This window comes from Lasioglossum baleicum, chromosome 4 (genome assembly GCF_051020765.1).
Source record: "Lasioglossum baleicum chromosome 4, iyLasBale1, whole genome shotgun sequence".
Lineage (NCBI taxonomy): Eukaryota > Metazoa > Arthropoda > Insecta > Hymenoptera > Halictidae > Lasioglossum > Lasioglossum baleicum.
In genome coordinates, this window is record NC_134932.1 from 531240 (window position 1) to 550271 (window position 19032).

Below are 19032 nucleotides of genomic sequence, written 5' to 3' on the forward strand. Positions count from 1 at the left end.
AGAATTTCCAAGAACAGCAAGAAAAGAAATTCGAATCGTTTCACGATATCTAAATTGCTTTCGCTGCTTTATACCAGGGTACGCGACGAAGTAATAAAACGTCGATAAAACTGGGCAATTACTTTGACCGTCGCGAGGGCCAATAAGTCCTGGGTAGTTACCAAAACAACTCTGGATTTTCTGCACGAAATTACCTGAACCTTTTCCCAGAATGTTCGTTTGACAAGCAAATTTTCACATAATCATCCATTTCATTTCCAATGTACAGTACCAGGACCTCGACGAACCGGCTTGATCGAGAGACAAACAGCCCGGACAAATTAAGGCCCGATGGATAATTGAGACCCGAGGGAAACCACGTCTTACCCTGCCATAGTCCGGCCACTCTAAGCGACGGTGATTATCCTTACGGGCACCGTCGCGTCGGTTCTTCCACGCCATAATTAATCCTCCGGCAACCCTCCCTCTCTTCCCAGTTTTCCCCGAAATTCTATACTCTATACAATTGTACTTGCAGCTTGCAGCTATTCCTTCTGACGCGATAACGGTAACGTTAGCGTATCTGCTTTATAATATTTGTCGTTGTTGTAATATCCTGCAATTTCTACCATCTTTAACCCTTAGCACTCCAGTGGTGACTCGAAATCACCACTAAAAATTGCTGTCCCATTATGCAAAATATTGTTTACATTGTTAAACATGTTGGTAGCTAATCAATTACTAAACCTTTAATTATTGTATGAGGTATTACAATCAATTTCATATCCATCAAATGAAAAGAATCGTATAGAACGAAATTATTCTACCTAGAACGAGATGTTTCATTTTCGAGTTAAAACAGCTCCGAAATTAAAACAGCTGCAAATGGTTAATTATTATAACTATCTTTTAAATTTTCAATATAGGCCCCACATAAAAAAGTTGTGAAATGCAACATTTAGTACCTATTTTCTCTACAATTCCGGCCAACTGCAATTTCTGGAAAAATATCTTTAGGGTGACGGGTAATTCAGTGTCTATGATGTTTCGCGTGGTTAACAGACAACGATATAGATATTTATTAAAACAATAACACGTAACAATAACAAAACAAAACAAGATGTAATAATAATAACAATAACGAGAAAACTAGATTATAAACGTTAATGACTATCGAGTACTAACAAAGTACAGAGATATAAATTAACGTAGCGCGGGCAACTCTAGAGCGATGCGTTCTCAACGAGTGCCACAAGCTTTTTTTCCACTGGTAAAAATCCTTTTTGGTGGGAGGATTAGCAACGTGAGAAAGACCGTTAAAATAAGGGGAGGAATTCTCCGTTCCTCAAGAGTAAGGAGAAAGTTTCCTTCCCCAAAACAATTCAAAGTCGTCGCTGCCAAGGACATTGCAACGGTTGAGTCAGGGTTCTGGTAATCGTCACTTTTACGACCGAACCCTCAACGCAACCGTCCACAGCGCGCACTTGAGAAGGATGACATTTCCGCGTCCGGAAAGTCCCTCTTTCCAACGCGCCATGTCCACTACATATCTTTTCACATCGTGCAGTAAACTAATTTCTCCAACTTCTCACGAAAAGTCCAAATCCATATAGTCCAACATTAAAAAAGTTACAGTTACTCGAATTAATACAACCCCTGGCAGAAAGTTTCCGATCCGGAGGCATTGATACGGATTTTACAGAAAACTATTACTTTATGGAGTTGAAACTGATGGGAAATTAAAAGGGGCTTATTAAAGAATGAAGAACAACAAATTAACATAAGCTTCCATTTATTATAACAAAGAAACGAGAAAATAAACAAAATGTTACACGGAAAAAAGTTAATAGACCCATTAATAGATTCTACTGGAAGAAAGTTTCCCATTTGATTTACAGTCTCCGCAACACCAAATTTCTTCAACAATTACTGTTGGATGATTCTTATAGAGTTTTTTGCGCTGATTCCGAATCTGCCCTTAATTTTTCTCCTAGATACAAATTTCGGATCACGAATAATAGATACAAAATTTGTAATTAGTTACTCGAAGATATAGATACACAGGGGACCACTTGTAGCGGTATTTTCGAATACCTCGAAACCATTCTGCACTTCGCAATCATAACTTAAATTGTGTTTCTTTTTTTTCAATTACAGAAAGTGGACAGCGAAAGTCGACAGCGCGAACTGCATCAATTCTTCAAGTTGAAAATAAATGTAGACAATTAAAAAATGTTTCTGGTTAAACTTTTCATTAAAACTCGAAGCAATAAGTATTTACCGAACAAAACGATTATAGATGCGGGATTCGATTCGGGGCCAGAAGATTCCCAGCCGTATACATACAGGGTGTCCCAAAACCCCTTCGACTCCGGGAAATGGGAGGTTCCTTAGGTCATTTGAAGCAACATTTTCCTTTGCACCAATGTCAGCCGGGGCTTTGTTTAGGAGTTATTAACGAAAAACACGGACCAATCAGAGCGCGCTCTAGACGCGCGATGGCACGTTCAGCCCGGCGCGCCGGGAGACGAGCGTGGTGTAACGCCGCGATGCCGTAACGAACAAGAGTTTCTCGAGATTATGTGAATCCTCCCCGATTTGGATGAGCTTTGGATACGTTGTCAAGACCATGATTCTGAACAACATTTCCCTTTACAGTTTTTGTCGGCCGGCTTTAGTTTACGACATACATAATTGTAAAAACTTGTAATTGTAAATCGATCGATGTACTATCTTTTACCCGATTTGGATGAGCTTTGGATATGTTGTCAAGACCATGATTCTGAACAACATTACCCTTTACAGTTTTTGTCGGTCGGAAGAACTTTACTTGTCAATTCATATGGGTGGATCTCTTTACCCGACTTACGGCAACGTTACCCGAACGAGGGAAGAAGCAGAAGCTGATTGTATTAAAAACTCACTTATTCAGCCGTAAATCCATTTGCTGCTTCGAAATGTGTGTCGCTGGGTCACTCGGTGACGAACTGCACAGATGTCTTCAGGTATACGACAGTACCGAAAGTCAAGGGACGTACGGCCAGGTCGACGAACTGCACAGCCGGTGGTAGAAGGCCTAAGGGATGCGCGGTCAAGTCGACGATCCAGAATTTCACTTTCACTTTCGATTCGATAAATAATTCGTATGTTTATTTCACACAGATGCCTTGAAATTTTTCCACACTCACAATCACTGTTCACATTTCTCAACACATAGTTATGCACTAATAATAATTGCCATATCCCTTGTCCTGCTGCACAAATTACAACAATCAGGTAATGCAATCACTAGACTGCGGATTTCATGCATTTGTAGCAAACATGAGTAGGTGCATTTTAAGACACTAGAGAGATTAAAATAATTTCAAAACACCAATGTATTATTTTCAACTTCTTAAAATGATCACAATCAAATATCTGTCTGGCTCCTGTCCCTTGTAATAGCGGCAGCCAACTTTCATTTTACATAAAGATCCGCAGTCTAGTGATTAGTTTAAATATTACTATCAAAAACACAGCTAATAGCAACCGTTAGCTTTGAATTGACAAGTCTTTGGAGATGTTCTCTCTATCGCGGCTCGAACGACACTGATTTTCCGCAAGATTTTTCTAAAGAATTTAGGAAGGGCATTTAGAGTGTCGAAATTCGAAATGCACGCTGTAGCACGTTTACGAAAACGACGGGACGGTTAGACGAAAAACAGAACGCGAGAAGGACCGCTGTAAGATTTACGGCAAACACATGTTTAGTTTTTCCTGCAGATCGGTACGCAGAGTCGATGGGTAACCGCGCGTTCGAAAACGTCATCCGTCCTTTTACCCAGCACGGGGTAAAAATGTCAGGTCAGCGTACCATCCCTATTGTCCTATACCTTCCTTAAGAAACTTTCTAAAAGAAGGACAGACGACGTTTTCGAACGGTTACCCATCGACTCTGCGTACCAATCTGCAAGAAAAACTAAACATGTGATTGCCATAAATCTTTAAGCTGTCCTTCTCGTATCCTATTTTTCGTCTAACCGTCCCTTCGTTTTCGTAAACGTGCTACAGCGTGCATTTCGAATTTCGACACTCTAAATGCCCTTCCTAAATTCCTTAGAAAAATCTTGCGGAAAATCAGTGTCGTTCGAGCCGCGGTAGAGAGAACATCTCCAAAGACTTGTCAATTCAAAGCTAACGGTTGCTATTAGCTGTGTTTTTGATAGTGATATTTAAACTAATCACTAGACTGCGGATCTTTATGCAAAATTAATGTTGGCTGCCGCTATTACAAGGGACAGGAGCCAGACAGATATTTGATTCTCACTGTGATCAGTTTAAGAAGTTGAAAATAATACTATGGTGTTTTGAAATTATTTTAATCTCTCTACTGTATTAAAATGCACCTACTCATGTTTGCTACAAATGCATGAAATCCGAGGTCTAGTGATTGCATTACCTGATTGTTGTGATTTGTGCAGCAGTACAAGGGTTATGGCAATTATTATTAGTGCATAACTATGTGTTGACAAATGTGAACAGTGACTGTGAGTGTGGAGAAATTTCAAGACACACATTTCGAAGCAGCAAATGGATTTACGGCTGAATACGTGAGTTTTTAATACAATCAGTTTCTGCTTCTTCTCTTTTTTTACGATAACCTCGTAAACTAAAGCCAATGTTGTTCAGAATAATGGTCTTGACCACATATCTAAAGCTCATTGAAATCGGATAGAAGCTAGTAGTACATCGATCCCATGGATTTACAAGTAAAGTTTCTCGCGATAATCTCGTAAACTAAAGCCGATCGCCAAAAAGTCTAAAGAGAAATGTTGTTCAGAATAATGATCTTGACCACATATCCAAAGCTCATTGAAATCGGAGAGCATTCACATAATCGAGAAACTCTTGTTCGTTGCGATGTCACGGCGTACCACCGACACTCGCTTGCCCGCGCGGCGCGGCGCGGCGGGCCAGGGCGCGCTCTGATTGGTCCGTGTTTTTCGTTAATAACTCCTAAACAAAGCCGCAGTTGACATTGGCGCAAAGGAAAATGTCTCTTAGAATGGTCTCAGGAACCTCCCATTTCCGGGACTTACACTTAGTTTGGGACACCCTGTATACATAAAATCGGCAATTTTATGTTTTCCGATTTGTTTAAAAATCGATTTTGCAACCAAAAATTTTGAAAAAAATCTCAGTAGTGTATGCTATTCGGTAGAATATTCATGAATTTTTTCATAATTTTCTGTTGAACATAACGTGACTAAAAACAAATTTGGTTGGATACTTCTGACCATCTTTTCCGGCTATACCTTAAGAATCAACGAAAACATTATTTAAAAAATACAAAATATATTTCTTTTTACATCGTTAAAACCGATTTTTCAAAAAAAATTAGGCCTAATTTCTCTTCGATATCTCTTTTAGATCAAAAGTTATAGCAAAATGTGCGTCGCGCCGCGTGCTGTGCCCGAGATTCAAATGCTTGCCGTTTCCGACTTTTCGCCTCATGCTTTCGAAATTTCGGTAACGTGAAAACCGGAGGAACGCGTCGGCGTAGATCACTCGAGCAGGTAGTTCACACGGACAGAGTAGAGGTACGCTTGGTGTGTAGCGCGCGTGCAATCGAACATGCACCAACACGGGCAAGCGCGGTCGACACCGCTCACGGATACGACGATACGTCAGGGAAGGGGAAACTGCCGTTCAGTTTTCAGCAGTTTTCAGTTATTCTCTCAACTCTCAACAGTTCTCAAGTGCTCGTTCGCTTAGCTCGGTCGTAATATCTGTGGTTGTCAGGAGAACGCCGCCGCATGTCACATTGTACTTTCACTTTCAAGATATTGTCGTTTAAAGTTTTGATCACTAATGCTTTGACAAGGACATTGGTTATAAATTGTATTATTTTTTCGAGCCTTTTGAATTGATTTTCGTGACGTTTTTTCTGGTAAATACCTAATTCTACACTATAAAGTTCAATAAATGCATAAACTGAAATTTTTTGAAATTGTGACATGCAGCGTTTTTCTTGACACAATCACAGATATATTTACATAACTTCGCTCTGTGGTTACACGTTACACTCGCGAGTGCGGTCTGCGTTGCGGCATTTGACTATTTGACTATTTATTAGATTGACTTGCTTGGATTATGTGATTACGTGGATTACTTGGATTACGTGCACTACGTGGAAGGCAGGAAGAACGGAAGGTATTTGTACATATTTATATTGGTTAATCGGTTTCATTTTGCTCAAATGTCTCCCAAAATCTTCGCGTGAAAAAGCGTGAGAACGCTTGTCGGCACACCACGCGACAGTGCCATTGGCCATCACGTATGAGGTGCTACGGGGCGAGTATGTTCACTTCAATGTAGAGTCCAAAATAGTAAATTGTTTGTTTCTTTATCACTTTATCACTCTCTTTTCATTATCATTATTATCATTTATCACTTTAAACAAATCCAACACAATTCAGCTTTGGCCCATTCAGATTAGAATTAGCTTAGCAATATTCTAAATCGGCAAAATAATGGCTTAAACCAATTCAGTAAGGCAAGTATTTAATCTTCTTCACTTGCTTCTCATCATCGAATTTTTTTATTTCTGGTAGTACATTCTTTTGTTTGTAGTTCAACTTTAATCGATTTTTTATAAATATCATTGCAATGTTTGAATCAGTTAGGTATATTAGTTGATGAAAAACGTCAGAAGACCTTTTGTAATTGTAGCACCAGAAATTAGAAAATTCGTTGAGATGAGCAATAAGCGAAGAAGATTAAATACTCACCTTTACTCACTGTGTAATTGAAAATCTAATTTACAGAACGCAGGATAAATATAATGTGCTATCCAGGGAAGGAGGAGAAGGAAGCTGCGGCAACCGGGGAAGAGGAAGACCTCTAATTTTTCACGTGGTACGTATATCTAATTATGCCATTCAACACACATGCATATATTGTACATTACTGATTTTCTTTGTATTTTTTAGGTATCCCACCTATGCCAGAACGTGCTACGGGCCACAAGTTTTGGGAAGCAGAGGCAACAACGTGTAATAATCACAATATACAGGGTGTTCCGTTTAAATACGAACACCTAAATATCTCTTCAGGTTATTGTGATGCAAAAAATATTTGTTACGTAATGTGCATGGTGTGCCAGATATTTGGTCCATTGACACCATGCACATTACGTAACAAATATTTTTTGCATCACAATAACCTGAAGAGATATTTAGGTGTTCGTCGAATAATAAAGCATAGTAATAATAAAAAATTATAATATTTATTATATATATATATATATATATATATATATTCCTTGTGTCATTGTCCATGTGTCTTTACCAACTCCCTGCGGCGTATTAAAAAATAAGAAAAAGTAAATTTTCTTTTCCCTTATATGACACTTTGTCTTTTTTTGCATGGGGACATTTTAATCTTAGCTTCCATCTCTTGCAATCGATGCAGAGAATTTTTATTTTGCACAGATTATTTTTTTTTTCGTTTTCTCTCCTTGCATGTGACTGAATATTCATTCAAAAATCAGTATTGTCGGTAAAAAGGAAAACTGCTACATATTTGTACAATAGAAATTTACTTTATCGACATCTGCCACATTAGTGCGATCTGCCCTTATTAATATGTGGGCTCGGCTTTACCCCGATCCTTGGGGGGCACCGCGCCTGCGCACTCGCGGCTTTCCGCCGAAATTGCTGAGCGCAGCGAACGCTCGCTCTCTTCTGTTCGAACGTTCAATGAGTACAGACGTGCTCAACATTGTCAGCGTGTACCCCAGCGTGTTAGCCAAGTTTTATAAATGTGTTTGCTCCTGCATCATTCTGATGCTATTGTGTGTTCTCAGTCATAGTTCTGACTGATGATTATATTGACCGTCATCGTGAATAAACACTGGTGACTGAGCCTCGTTATAACTCTCAATTTCCTTCACATCCAACACGTGGAGAGGTATGTGGGACTCTCCCAATTCCTTCTGAAAATCATCATCCTTCCTACCGTGGTTAGCATGCACTGGTAATTGCATACCGCATTCCCACAATCAGTGCGACCGTGCTGCCATCTTGCGGGGAAGCGGAATCCAGGATAGAGTGGCGTTCCAGCTGGACTGCATTCCGCGTGGGCTGCATCCAGACGGTTCTAGGTGGAGTCTACCTGCACCGACGAGATACTATTAAATACTGCCAGCCCCTGTGCTATTCAGCGAGCCCGGTAACCGGGCGCAACGGGCGCGGGGATAACATGAAAGTTACAGTGATCTGATATACCACGTCGCTAAAAATTCGAAATAGTGCCACAATAATGCCAAAACATCGTCTGAAATATGGCGGAGAATGTAACATTTAATAATAATCGATATAGTTTCGTGATAATTCGCATTCTCGCCGATGCATCGCGATGAGAATCTCCTCAGTGGTCTTCTTCACCGACAAAATGCCGTCGTTGGCCTTCTGTTTCTCTGGATGGAGCCAGAATATATCCTAGAGGGCGTAAGAAACACCGAAAAATTCGGGCTCGCCAACTCCCATAAGGCTGGCAGTCTTTAACAGTATCTCGTCGGTGCTACCTGTAATCGTTTTCGTCACTTCACGTGGAGTCCGTTGTGCTATCAGGGGAGCTACTCGCGCCGACGCGACGTCATCGGCTCGCATCGGTGCGAGTTACTGCATCGATGCGAGTACTCGACCGGCTCGATCAATCCAGTCGAGCTTAGCTCAGCTCGCACCGATCCGCAGTGCGCCGGAATGCCTGTTTCTTGGACAAAATTCAATAACTTTTGTTCTGTTTATGATAGAGACATGAAACAAAGTGGTTTTTTATTTATATTGAGAGCAATCACAATATGATATTATTATAAATATAGTATTTATTTAAACATTAAAAAACGATATTTATAAACAAAATTTTGTTTTATTGGTGGTTTTCAGTAGATATATGAATTCGCAGTTCAGTTCTTCCGAAACTGAAACTTCGTTTTAAATTAAATTTTTTTCATAAATAGCAACTGATCGGAATTGTGGAAGAAATACTAAAAGTTGCATTATACAACTTCTTCATGTGGACCTATATTGAAAATTTAACAAATACGCTTTGTAGATCTGTGTTAATTGAACAACAAACGTCTACTATTTGATCTTCCTAAAATTCGCGTACAGATTCGCTTGTAACTAATTTCCTACTGAATTTTTTAAATCTTTTTCTCAAAAACTGATTTATTTTGACATAGTATGAACATTGTTTTAAATCGATATGAAGCAGTGACTTTTTCGATTTTTGTCAATGGTTCGGCGCACTGTGTCGAGCGTGCGATTCGTACGAAACGAACGGCATGCATGAAGGAATTGATTCGAAATAAATTCAAGCGTAATGCGACATTGAAGTTCTCGCCGTGCCACGTTTAAATTATTATATTGTACAAACTTTAAAAAACGCAATACTCTTAAAAAAATAATTTTTAAAATATTTTATTTGTCTATATTTCAATATATGAACAATACTTCCAGCAGATACGATTAGAATCCCACACCGAATGATTTTCTTTTTCGTTAAACACTTTTTTTTCTTCTTTCTTAACCATATAATTGTTGTAGTGATATTTCTCAAATATATTGTCAAAGCAATATTTATATTGCATTTTTACGTTTGTTAAAAATGTTCAATATTACATAATACACATACAAAAGGTAAAGAAATATCGAAAAAGTTAATTTTTATTTTTTTTAAGTACATTGCACTATACAGGGTGTCCCAAAACTCGTGAAAATCCCGAAAGGGGGTGGTTCCTGAGACCATTCTAAGAGACATTTTCCTTTGCACCAAAGTCAACTGCGACTTTGTTTAGGAGTTATTAACGAAAAACACGGACCAATCAGAGCGCGCCCTGGCCCGGCGCGCCAAGCCGCGCCGGCAAGCGAGTGTCGCGGTACGCCGTGACATCGTATCGTGACGGCGCACAGTGGTCTAAAACGCGAAATTTAGTGACATTTTGCCCAAAAACCAACTGTATCATATAGATATCTGTTGAGTGTTTATTGTTTTTTAAATATCCATCAACCTCGAAAATGAAAATATTAATAAAATTTAATAAAAACCATTAGTGTAACAAACAGTTAAAGTTGGAAGTTTTGAAGATAGCCTTTCTCATGGAAAAAATTGCTTTTCTTCTTTAAGATGCCCTGACGATCCTTTTTAATATTTTCCTTCCAATTTTTTTTTAAATGAAAGGTTTATCCTTAAGCTGTAAATTACTATTTGTCAATTGAAAATTAGTATTTGTAATGCATTAAAAATGTTACGCTAAATGTAATGAAGAAAATTTACAAAATTATCAAGACTTCGCAAGGAATATCTTTCGAGTCATAAGAGGTCATAGAATTTGACAAAATGGAGTACTTTCAGCATTCTTTCCTCTATGTAGTCGTGCAAAAATCATTTCCTAGATCGTCCTATATCAAAAGTTATTATTGTTTAAAGCCGTCCGTGCAGCTGTGCGTAACGGTTCTCGCATCCATCGTCGGGACTCCGTGACAACTAAGAAACACTTTAGACTCTAAACACTTCAAATCTTTATGCTATTCTACAATTTTTTGAGCGTTATATACCATATTTTTTTCTTTTTATTTAAATTTTGTTTTGTGCAGTTTATACTTAGTGCGTACCTCAGTATACTGTATGCATTAGTTCAGTATTACCATCGTTTAGTACAGTTTATATTAATATACAAGGAGAATTAAGTATAATTCTCCGAACGTTGTATACGTTTTAAACAATCATCTTATGCGACCGTTTCTCCCACCAATATTCGGAACAAAATGCTATCGATGAATTCATTTGTCCGATCGTCAATTTCACGCCTATTCCAAACTTATATTATTGTCACTTTGTTCATCATCGCACACTCACTGCAACATACTTTAACTCAGCACGAGCCATACGTTGTTTACAATAATTTATATTTTGTATTTGTTATATATTTTGTGTTTGTTATATTGCGTTTATATTTCTATTGCCTGTTTGTGTTTATATTTTGTGTTTGCTGTATCTCGTTCGTGATAAAACATATCGTTTTACTAATATTTGGTAAGTACATAAATAGTTGGACATTTATTACGTTAACTATTTTCAGTGTTCAACATTTCTTCCTTTATTATTCAGGTATTTGTTATTTATTAAGAATGGAGGCGTTCCGTACAAATCTGAATTTATTTATGATTCTAAGAAATTCGTCGGAAGATTTAAGTAATTATCTATTCTTGCATGAGAAAATATGTAAAGAAATCAATATTTCACCCGAAAATTCAAATATATTAAAAGCAGGGTTGAGAAAATTTGTTTATAATTTGAAACAGAAATGGGTGGAATCTCGTTATGTAGAAGCAATATTTTTACAGCGTAACAAACAATGGTTAGAGCGAGATTACATATATCCCTGTGCAATAGTATCACACATTCCAACAACAACAAAATCTCCTAGAATAGAATCGTCCACTGTACACATCCACAAAGGAAGGAAAGCATTATCGGACTGCAGTAGCCGAGAAAAGATACGAAGGGCTAGATCTCTCGTAAATTCTTTTACACTAGAGGAACTATTAAATGCCACAAAGATGAGCTTTCGAAAGAATAAAATGTATCACAAAGCTCGTTTGCTTGAGTACATCGAAAATAATGAATGCGACTTTGACAAGATGACGGCTATGCTACGTGGTCCTACATCAAAAGGAAGGTTTTCGGCAGAAAAGGCTCTATGTATGTTCCTTACAAGCAGACCTGTCCAAATTTCAATATATTGCATTTAGAAATGAAGCTGTACAATATAATAACAATCAACTTCCGTCGTACTGTACGTTATTAAAGGAAAAAAGAAAATGTTATACACCAAAGGAAACTACAACGATAACAGAGAAATATGCAAAAGTTGAATTACAAAGTTTGCTAAACGTCACGGCTAAACGAATTTTAAAAAGTGTAGGTGATTTCGAAAATGATCAGGAATTAGTATTAACGTGTAAGTGGGGATGTGACGGTGCTTCAGGACAAGCGAGGTACAAAAAAATTCAAACAGATTTTAATATGAGTGACGATAGTATTTTTGCTTCCAGTCTAGTGCCATTAAAAATACATAATAAATTAACTGATGAAGTCATATGGAAAAATCCGCGACCGTCCTCAACATGGTTCTGTCGTCCGATCAAATTTGCGTTTACGAAAGAAACACAACAAATTATAGACGAAGAAATAAACACAATTAAGAACGAAATAGCAAATTTAAAATCGGTTAAAATAAATAATGTACAAGTTGAGTATGTAATGCTTCTTACAATGGTGGACAACAAAATTTGCAATGTCCTGACCGATACAAAATCCGCAATGCGTTGCTATATTTGCAACGCTAAGCCTACAGAAATGAACGATTTAGATATCATAAACTCAAAAGTGTGCAACAGTAACAATTATTCATTTGGACTTTCTACCCTCCATGCGTGGATCAGATGCTTTGAGTGCTTACTACATGTTTCTTATAATTTACCATTTAAAAAATGGAGTGCAAGTACACCCGATTTGAAACAAATTCGGGATGAGCGAAAAAAACATATCCAACAGCAATTTAGAGAAAAAATGGGATTACTAGTGGACATAGTGAAACAAGGATGGGGTTCATCGAATGATGGTAATACCGCAAGAAAATTTTTTTCAAATTCAGATCTTTCGGCTAGTATAACAGGGATAGATGCAACATTGATTAAGAAACTTCACATCATACTACAAGTCATTTCATCTTCATCTGCAATAGACCTTGACAAATTTCAAGAATACACTTTTAATACAGCAAAACATTTCATACATCTTTATGGCTGGTATTATATGCCGGCCTCAGTACACAAACTTTTAATTCATGGGACACAAATAATAAAACACGCATTGTTACCAATTGGTCAATTGTCTGAGGAGGCCCTGGAATGTAGACACAAAGATTTTAAAAATTATAGAAATAAAAGTAGTCGAAAAATTTCTCGAATTGCTACCAACGAAGATATATTCCATAAATTATTATTAAATTCTGATCCGTACATATCATCTTTACGTGTAAAGTCTAGCAATAAGAAACCAAGAGCTCTGGACCCAGAGGCTGAGGCAATGATAATTACATAAAAACTGTTAACTAATATAGTAAGAATAAATAATTTATCTAAACTAAATTTATTATATTTATTATTGTTTACATTTCACTTTGTGCTTTATACAGGTACCATAGATTGTGAATTTATAAGGATCAGATAAACTTTCTCCGGAGGATATGGAAAATCAAGAAACAAATTTTATTTAAATAGCGATTTCTCAACAATTTATAAGAATAATATTATATATTGACTAAGTTAAATGTATTCCGTTTCAAAAAAATTTGCTAAAAGTTGTTAAATTTGTAAATATGTTAAAAAAATAGTAAAAAAAGCTATTAAATAAACTAAAAGTATACCACATTATACATTATTAAAAAAGATTACATGCTAGTATCCTACACCCCAAATTTCACGTCGATATCTTTATTAGTTTAGAAGTTATACCAAAATGTCACTAAATTTCGCGTTTTAGACCACTGTGCGGCGCGGCGGCCCAGGGCGCGCTCTGATTGGTCCGTGTTTTTCGTTAATAACTCCTAAACAAAGCCGCAGTTGACTTTGGTGCAAAGGAAAATGTCTCTTAGAATGGTCTCAGGAACCACCCCCTTTCGGGATTTTCACGAGTTTTGGGACACCCTGTTTATATATGGTATATATAAAATTCTGAAAAACATTAAGAAAAATGATTTCGACAATATCCCATTACTGAATTTTTATAAAACTGTTATCTCCCATACTTCAATAGGAAATATGCATTTTTTTCGAATGTTTTAAAATATGCAATTTTTTAAAGACGTTCGCATAATTCGAAAATCTGAAAAGCATATGCATTAATAATCACGATGGGACACAACTAACATATTAATATAAATAAACGAGTTATGTACTCTGGAAACTTTAAAATAAAACTCATTTCACGGCTACACACCAGATACATTGTATACATTGTTCGTTTCGTGTAAGCCGTTCGCTTCGGTGCGAGTAAGCTATCTTCTCGCATCGGTGAGATCGGTGCTTTGAAATATATATTTAATATATCTCTACGACAGTTATATGGTTAACAAAAAAGAAAAAAAGCGGGATTCGATTCGCAGCGGGAGACCTTGCCGTCTGCACTAATTGTATCTGCTGGAAGTATTGTTCATATTAATTGAAATATAGGCAAATAAAATATTTTTAAAATTATTTTTTTAAGAGCATTGCATTTTTTAAAGTTTGTACTTTATTTTTCTGAATACAAGAATGTTCACTATTACATAATACACCTACAAAAGGTAAAGAAACATCGGAAAAGATTATTTTTATTTTTTTTAAGTACGATGCACTACATAAAAAATTCTGGAAAAAATTAAAAACGGTTGTTTTAACAATATCTCATTATTGAATTTTTATATACCTGATATTTCCCAAACTTCAATAGGAAATATGCATTTTTCCGAATTTTTGGTAATTTCCAATTTTTTAAAACCTGTTCGCAAAGTCTGTAAAATCTGAAAAAATATACATTAATAATCATGATAAGACACATCCAACATAATAATTTAAACGTGGCACTGCGAGAACTTCAATGTCGTATTACGTTTGAATTTATTTCGAGTCGATTCCTTCATGCAAGCCGTTCATTTCGTACGAATCACACGCTCGCTGCGAGCCGCGGTAAGCTCGACTGGACTCGCATCGATGCAAGTAACTCGCACCGATGCGAGCCGATGACGTCGACGCGAGTAGCTCGCTTCGATGCGGGTAGCTTGCATCGATGCGAGCTACTCGCATCGTGCGAGCCGCTCGCTTCGTGCGAGTACTCGACTCGGCTCGACCAATCGAGTCTCGACTCGACTCGACCAGTCGAGCTCGAGCTTAGCTCGGCTCGCCTGCAGCCCTAACAGAAAGTAAAAATGAAAGTTCCTTTACACCTCTACATTAGCGTATGTAATGAATATTTCAGATAATGATGCTGGGTCAGCCTCAAAAATTGAGCAAGTCCCTGAGGCAAGCATAACTGTGGAATATAGTGAGTCTCTTACAACGAGCGAAGGTATATGTAAGTTGAAATAGCTTTCAAATACAGTATTTAAGTTAATTACACATATTATAAAAAGAAAATGTGAAGATTTGTTATTGAGATATTGAAAGTGGTATGAAATGTTAATGTTTGTGGACTAAAATCTCTATGTACAGTAAGTACTGAGCATTATTTTTCATTGCAGTTACTCAAGGGGTATGCTCCACACCAAAAAGAACATGTGCATCATACAATAAATTTCAATGCGTAACACTGCATGATACAGTTTTCCACGACCACAACTACGACGACCCAGACAACCAAGCGAATCGGAGCCACATCTCGAGCCCAGCGTGTCGACGCACAGTGGGTTGAAACGCGAAAAACGCGGACAAAAATCATTTCTGAAGCTATTTCTAAGTTTAAATGAATAAAAATGGTATCGTTTTATAGATTTTGAGGTGCTGAATTCAAATTAACAATCAGATTTTGTTTAATTCCAAACCCATAAAAGTTATGTAAGGTTTTTTAGAAACGGTTTTCTCGAATTGGGACGTACATGTTATTAATTGTTTTATTATTAATAATGGTATATTTTTAAGCTATTTATAGTATAAATTATAGTATAATTTACTTTATGTTAATCGCCGGACCATATCCCATAGTCATCCTCTTCACTGTTGTCTTCTTCACCGATGTGTATGTATGTGTATGTGATTTCACGTTCGCGGATAGTAACGGATTTATATAGAGGGTTCACGGAGGGACTCGGCCTATGATTTTTTTTTATTGTCAAATCGTATAGTACAATATTAAAAAAGTTATCGTTTTCTTTAGAGCGGTCTTAAACTTTTGTCCGCTACTGTATGTTATAGATATTCGTTAAGTAAACGTTCAAATACTTCATTATGATTATTTTTAATGTGTTTTATATATGAGAATACAATATGCCTTCAAACTAGTGGGTTACCAAGTCATTTAAACGAAAAAATGATTTCATAAGTTGTGTTCACAAAAAATTCAATTTGTTGCAAAATTCTGAGGTCGTAGACAAATTTTGATACCAGATTTGAAATCAGCGTGAAAAAATCTACTGGAAATGATATATAGCATGATAAGAAAAAATTTTTTCCGTGCGTAGTATTGGAAAAACCACAATTTTCTTGAAATTGTGCAAGTTTAACGAATTTTCTCAATGTTAAAAAACGTTCGTACCACAATTTTCATAATTATTCCATATTCTGCAAAGTTTCAGTTTTCATTAAAAAAAAAATTCATAGTTCTATCTCATTTCTATCAAAAGTTCTTTGATTTTGACACAGAATTCATCGGTTTTACCCACTGTGCGGCGCAACCGCGCATTCACCTCGCGCGTCATCGTTTTTGTGAGACAGTATACACATCTGCTGCTATCTGCAGGTGAAACCTTTTTAGTTTTATTGTACACATGTCTACCAATAACGTTGTATAAATTTTATTGTGGCGATCGTTGGCGTTCGGTTAATAACTGTATTTGAATAGAAAAAAAGCTTGAAAATTACTCTTTGTTTCATCAATGTTTATAGGTGCTATATACAACAAAAGCATATCAAATCCATGCTTATTATTTTCGTCTTGAAACACGCTTTCAGCTAAGTACATGCAAAACATCCTTACTCATACGTGTATTAAGTTATAACGTACTAAATGAGACGATATTCTAAAAAATTCAGGAGAAGATAAGCTCATGAATTTTTATTGAACTTCAGCATTTAATTGTAGGATATAGATATGGAATTTTGGAAAATGAAATGTAGAAAATGATGCCTCATTTATCTACTGACAAGTTAATGATACAATTTTACATGTTTCGTTTAGTCAGAAAAATGACTTTTGTCCGCGTTTTTCGTGTTTCAACCCACAGTGCGACGCCACCAAACGGTCACGTACAATGGTCGACCCTATTCGCAGCTGTCCAAGCCACACGATGACTAGATTGTGGCCACGCCTCAAATGCGCGAGAGGGCTCGTAGTGTTCCCTGGACACGGATCTTGGCACATGATGTCGTTGCCACAATCCGGGATATCGTGCCCAGTTTAACGATCGGGCCGTTGTAAGAGGGCAGCACATAGCCGCACTAACTCTTCCTTTTTACTTATTTTGTACGCATTCAAGGCGGGAAAATTAAATGATAGATTTTATTTATTGTAGTATTTGTAGTAGTTTTCCTAGACTGCGGATCTTTATGCAAAATAAAAATTGTCTGCATCGATTGCAAGAGATAGAAACTAAATTGAATGTTACTTTTTTATGCAAAAAAAAAGTTCTCGTCATAAAAGCTACATTTATTTTATAATGCTCATATAAATATTCATTAGAAACGAATAAAATTTTATTTCATTTAAAAAGGAAGGCGTGACAATCTTATTTGTTAGCACAGCACAGTCGCACTAATGTGCCGAATGCCGTGAGTTATACAGGGCACTCTCTTCCTTTTTGTTATCTCTTCCTTATGTTACTTCTTCCCCCCTTGCGGTTCCATTATCTTTACAGTTACTTTAAGAGTAAACCTACACATATATCAATAAACTAGTAATACATTAATTATCCCCTAATACGTACAGTTACACGAATTAATATTCGGACGATCTAAAAAAGATGATAACTTATTTAATATTGTACTATACGATTCGAACTTTTTTTGGGAGCTAGAGCAATTAGTTTACTACATCATGTGAAATGAAATTTTTTCAAAAATTGCATTTGGTCGGAATTGCAGAGAAAATACTAAATCTTACATTTTACAACTTTTTCGTGCGGGCCTATATTGAAAATTTAAAAAGTACGTTTTCTAGGCCTGCGTAAATTATATGCACTGTGAAAGTTTCATTGAAATCGGTTGATGCGGGAAAAAAACGACAGGCCTTGAAAGATGTAAGAATTCTTCGATATAGGCTGAAAATCTGCGATTTTTACCATTTTTAAACGTTTTAAACGTAGCTCATTGCAACGTTAACCGATTTTGACGAAATTTTCAAAATATGTTTAGTCGACACAGATCTACAAAGCGTATTTTTCAATTTTTCAATATGGGCCCACATAAAAAAGTTGTAAAATGCAACTCTTAGTATTTTTCCATACAATTCCGATCAATTGCAATTTTTGAAAAAATTTCTTTTCACATCCTGTAGTAAACTAATTGCTCTAACTCCCCAAAAAGTTCAAATCGTTTAGTACAATATTAAAAAAGTTCTCGTCTGTTTTAGAACGTCCGAATATTAATTCGAGTAACTGCAGTTCCAGTATCTCCTTTTTCCAGGATTGCAAGGGTAAGATAACGTAAAAGAAAATATACTTTATTTAAGATCTAACGATACTAAGCTAACCTAAACTAACTATATCGTAAAGAAAAGTCCACTCGGTACTAAGCTGTTCTACGCTGTGCAGTTCGATCTGCTCGCATTGACTTCCAGAGCCACTATGCCTATTTAGCCTTCGTCAAGGGCTCTCGTCGCCAGTCGTTCTTTTACTTCTCCCCCACGATCTATACCTGAGTAATAAACGTAACGGTTTTTTCCGCGAAGGTTTGGGACTGTTTGGGACTTGGGACACGGTTCTGCAGGCCATCGCCGCTCGCCTGCAAACCATCTGTGTCCCAAATGGTCAGGATACAAAATACTAGACGTTCTTAGACCTAATGTTAATTTATTCGAACCCCACAATAATAATACAAACACGGGGTTTCTCACTAGTCAAAAACGCTAGATAAAAGATCGTTCTAGGGCCCCATCTCCCTCAAAAGTCCTATTTTCCGTTTACGAGGCGAAAAATTAAAAATTATTCGGAAGCATACAAGCTATTTTCATATACATGCTGCCGAATAATGCCAATTACGCCTCCTAAACGGAAAAATAGGACTTTTGAGGCAGATAGTGTCCTAGATCGATCTT

General features: G+C 36.8%; 2 long non-coding RNA genes across 3 annotated transcripts; both read left to right on the forward strand.

Annotated features, from left to right (window-relative positions):
- The first annotated feature begins 5741 nt into the window (after nucleotides 1–5741).
- On the forward strand, nucleotides 5742–7112 carry LOC143207814 (uncharacterized). Its single transcript, XR_013008762.1, has 3 exons — nucleotides 5742–6171; nucleotides 6786–6876; nucleotides 6951–7112. It is a non-coding gene; the product is annotated as an uncharacterized LOC143207814 (long non-coding RNA).
- A 607-nt stretch (nucleotides 7113–7719) lies between these two features.
- On the forward strand, nucleotides 7720–17723 carry LOC143208071 (uncharacterized). Of its 2 annotated transcripts, XR_013008832.1 has the most exons (4): nucleotides 7720–7929; nucleotides 8025–8122; nucleotides 15046–15141; nucleotides 15308–17723. It is a non-coding gene; the product is annotated as an uncharacterized LOC143208071 (long non-coding RNA). The 2 variants fall into 2 exon arrangements; XR_013008831.1 differs by having other exon boundaries at nucleotides 7720–8122.
- The last annotated feature ends 1309 nt before the right edge of the window (nucleotides 17724–19032 follow it).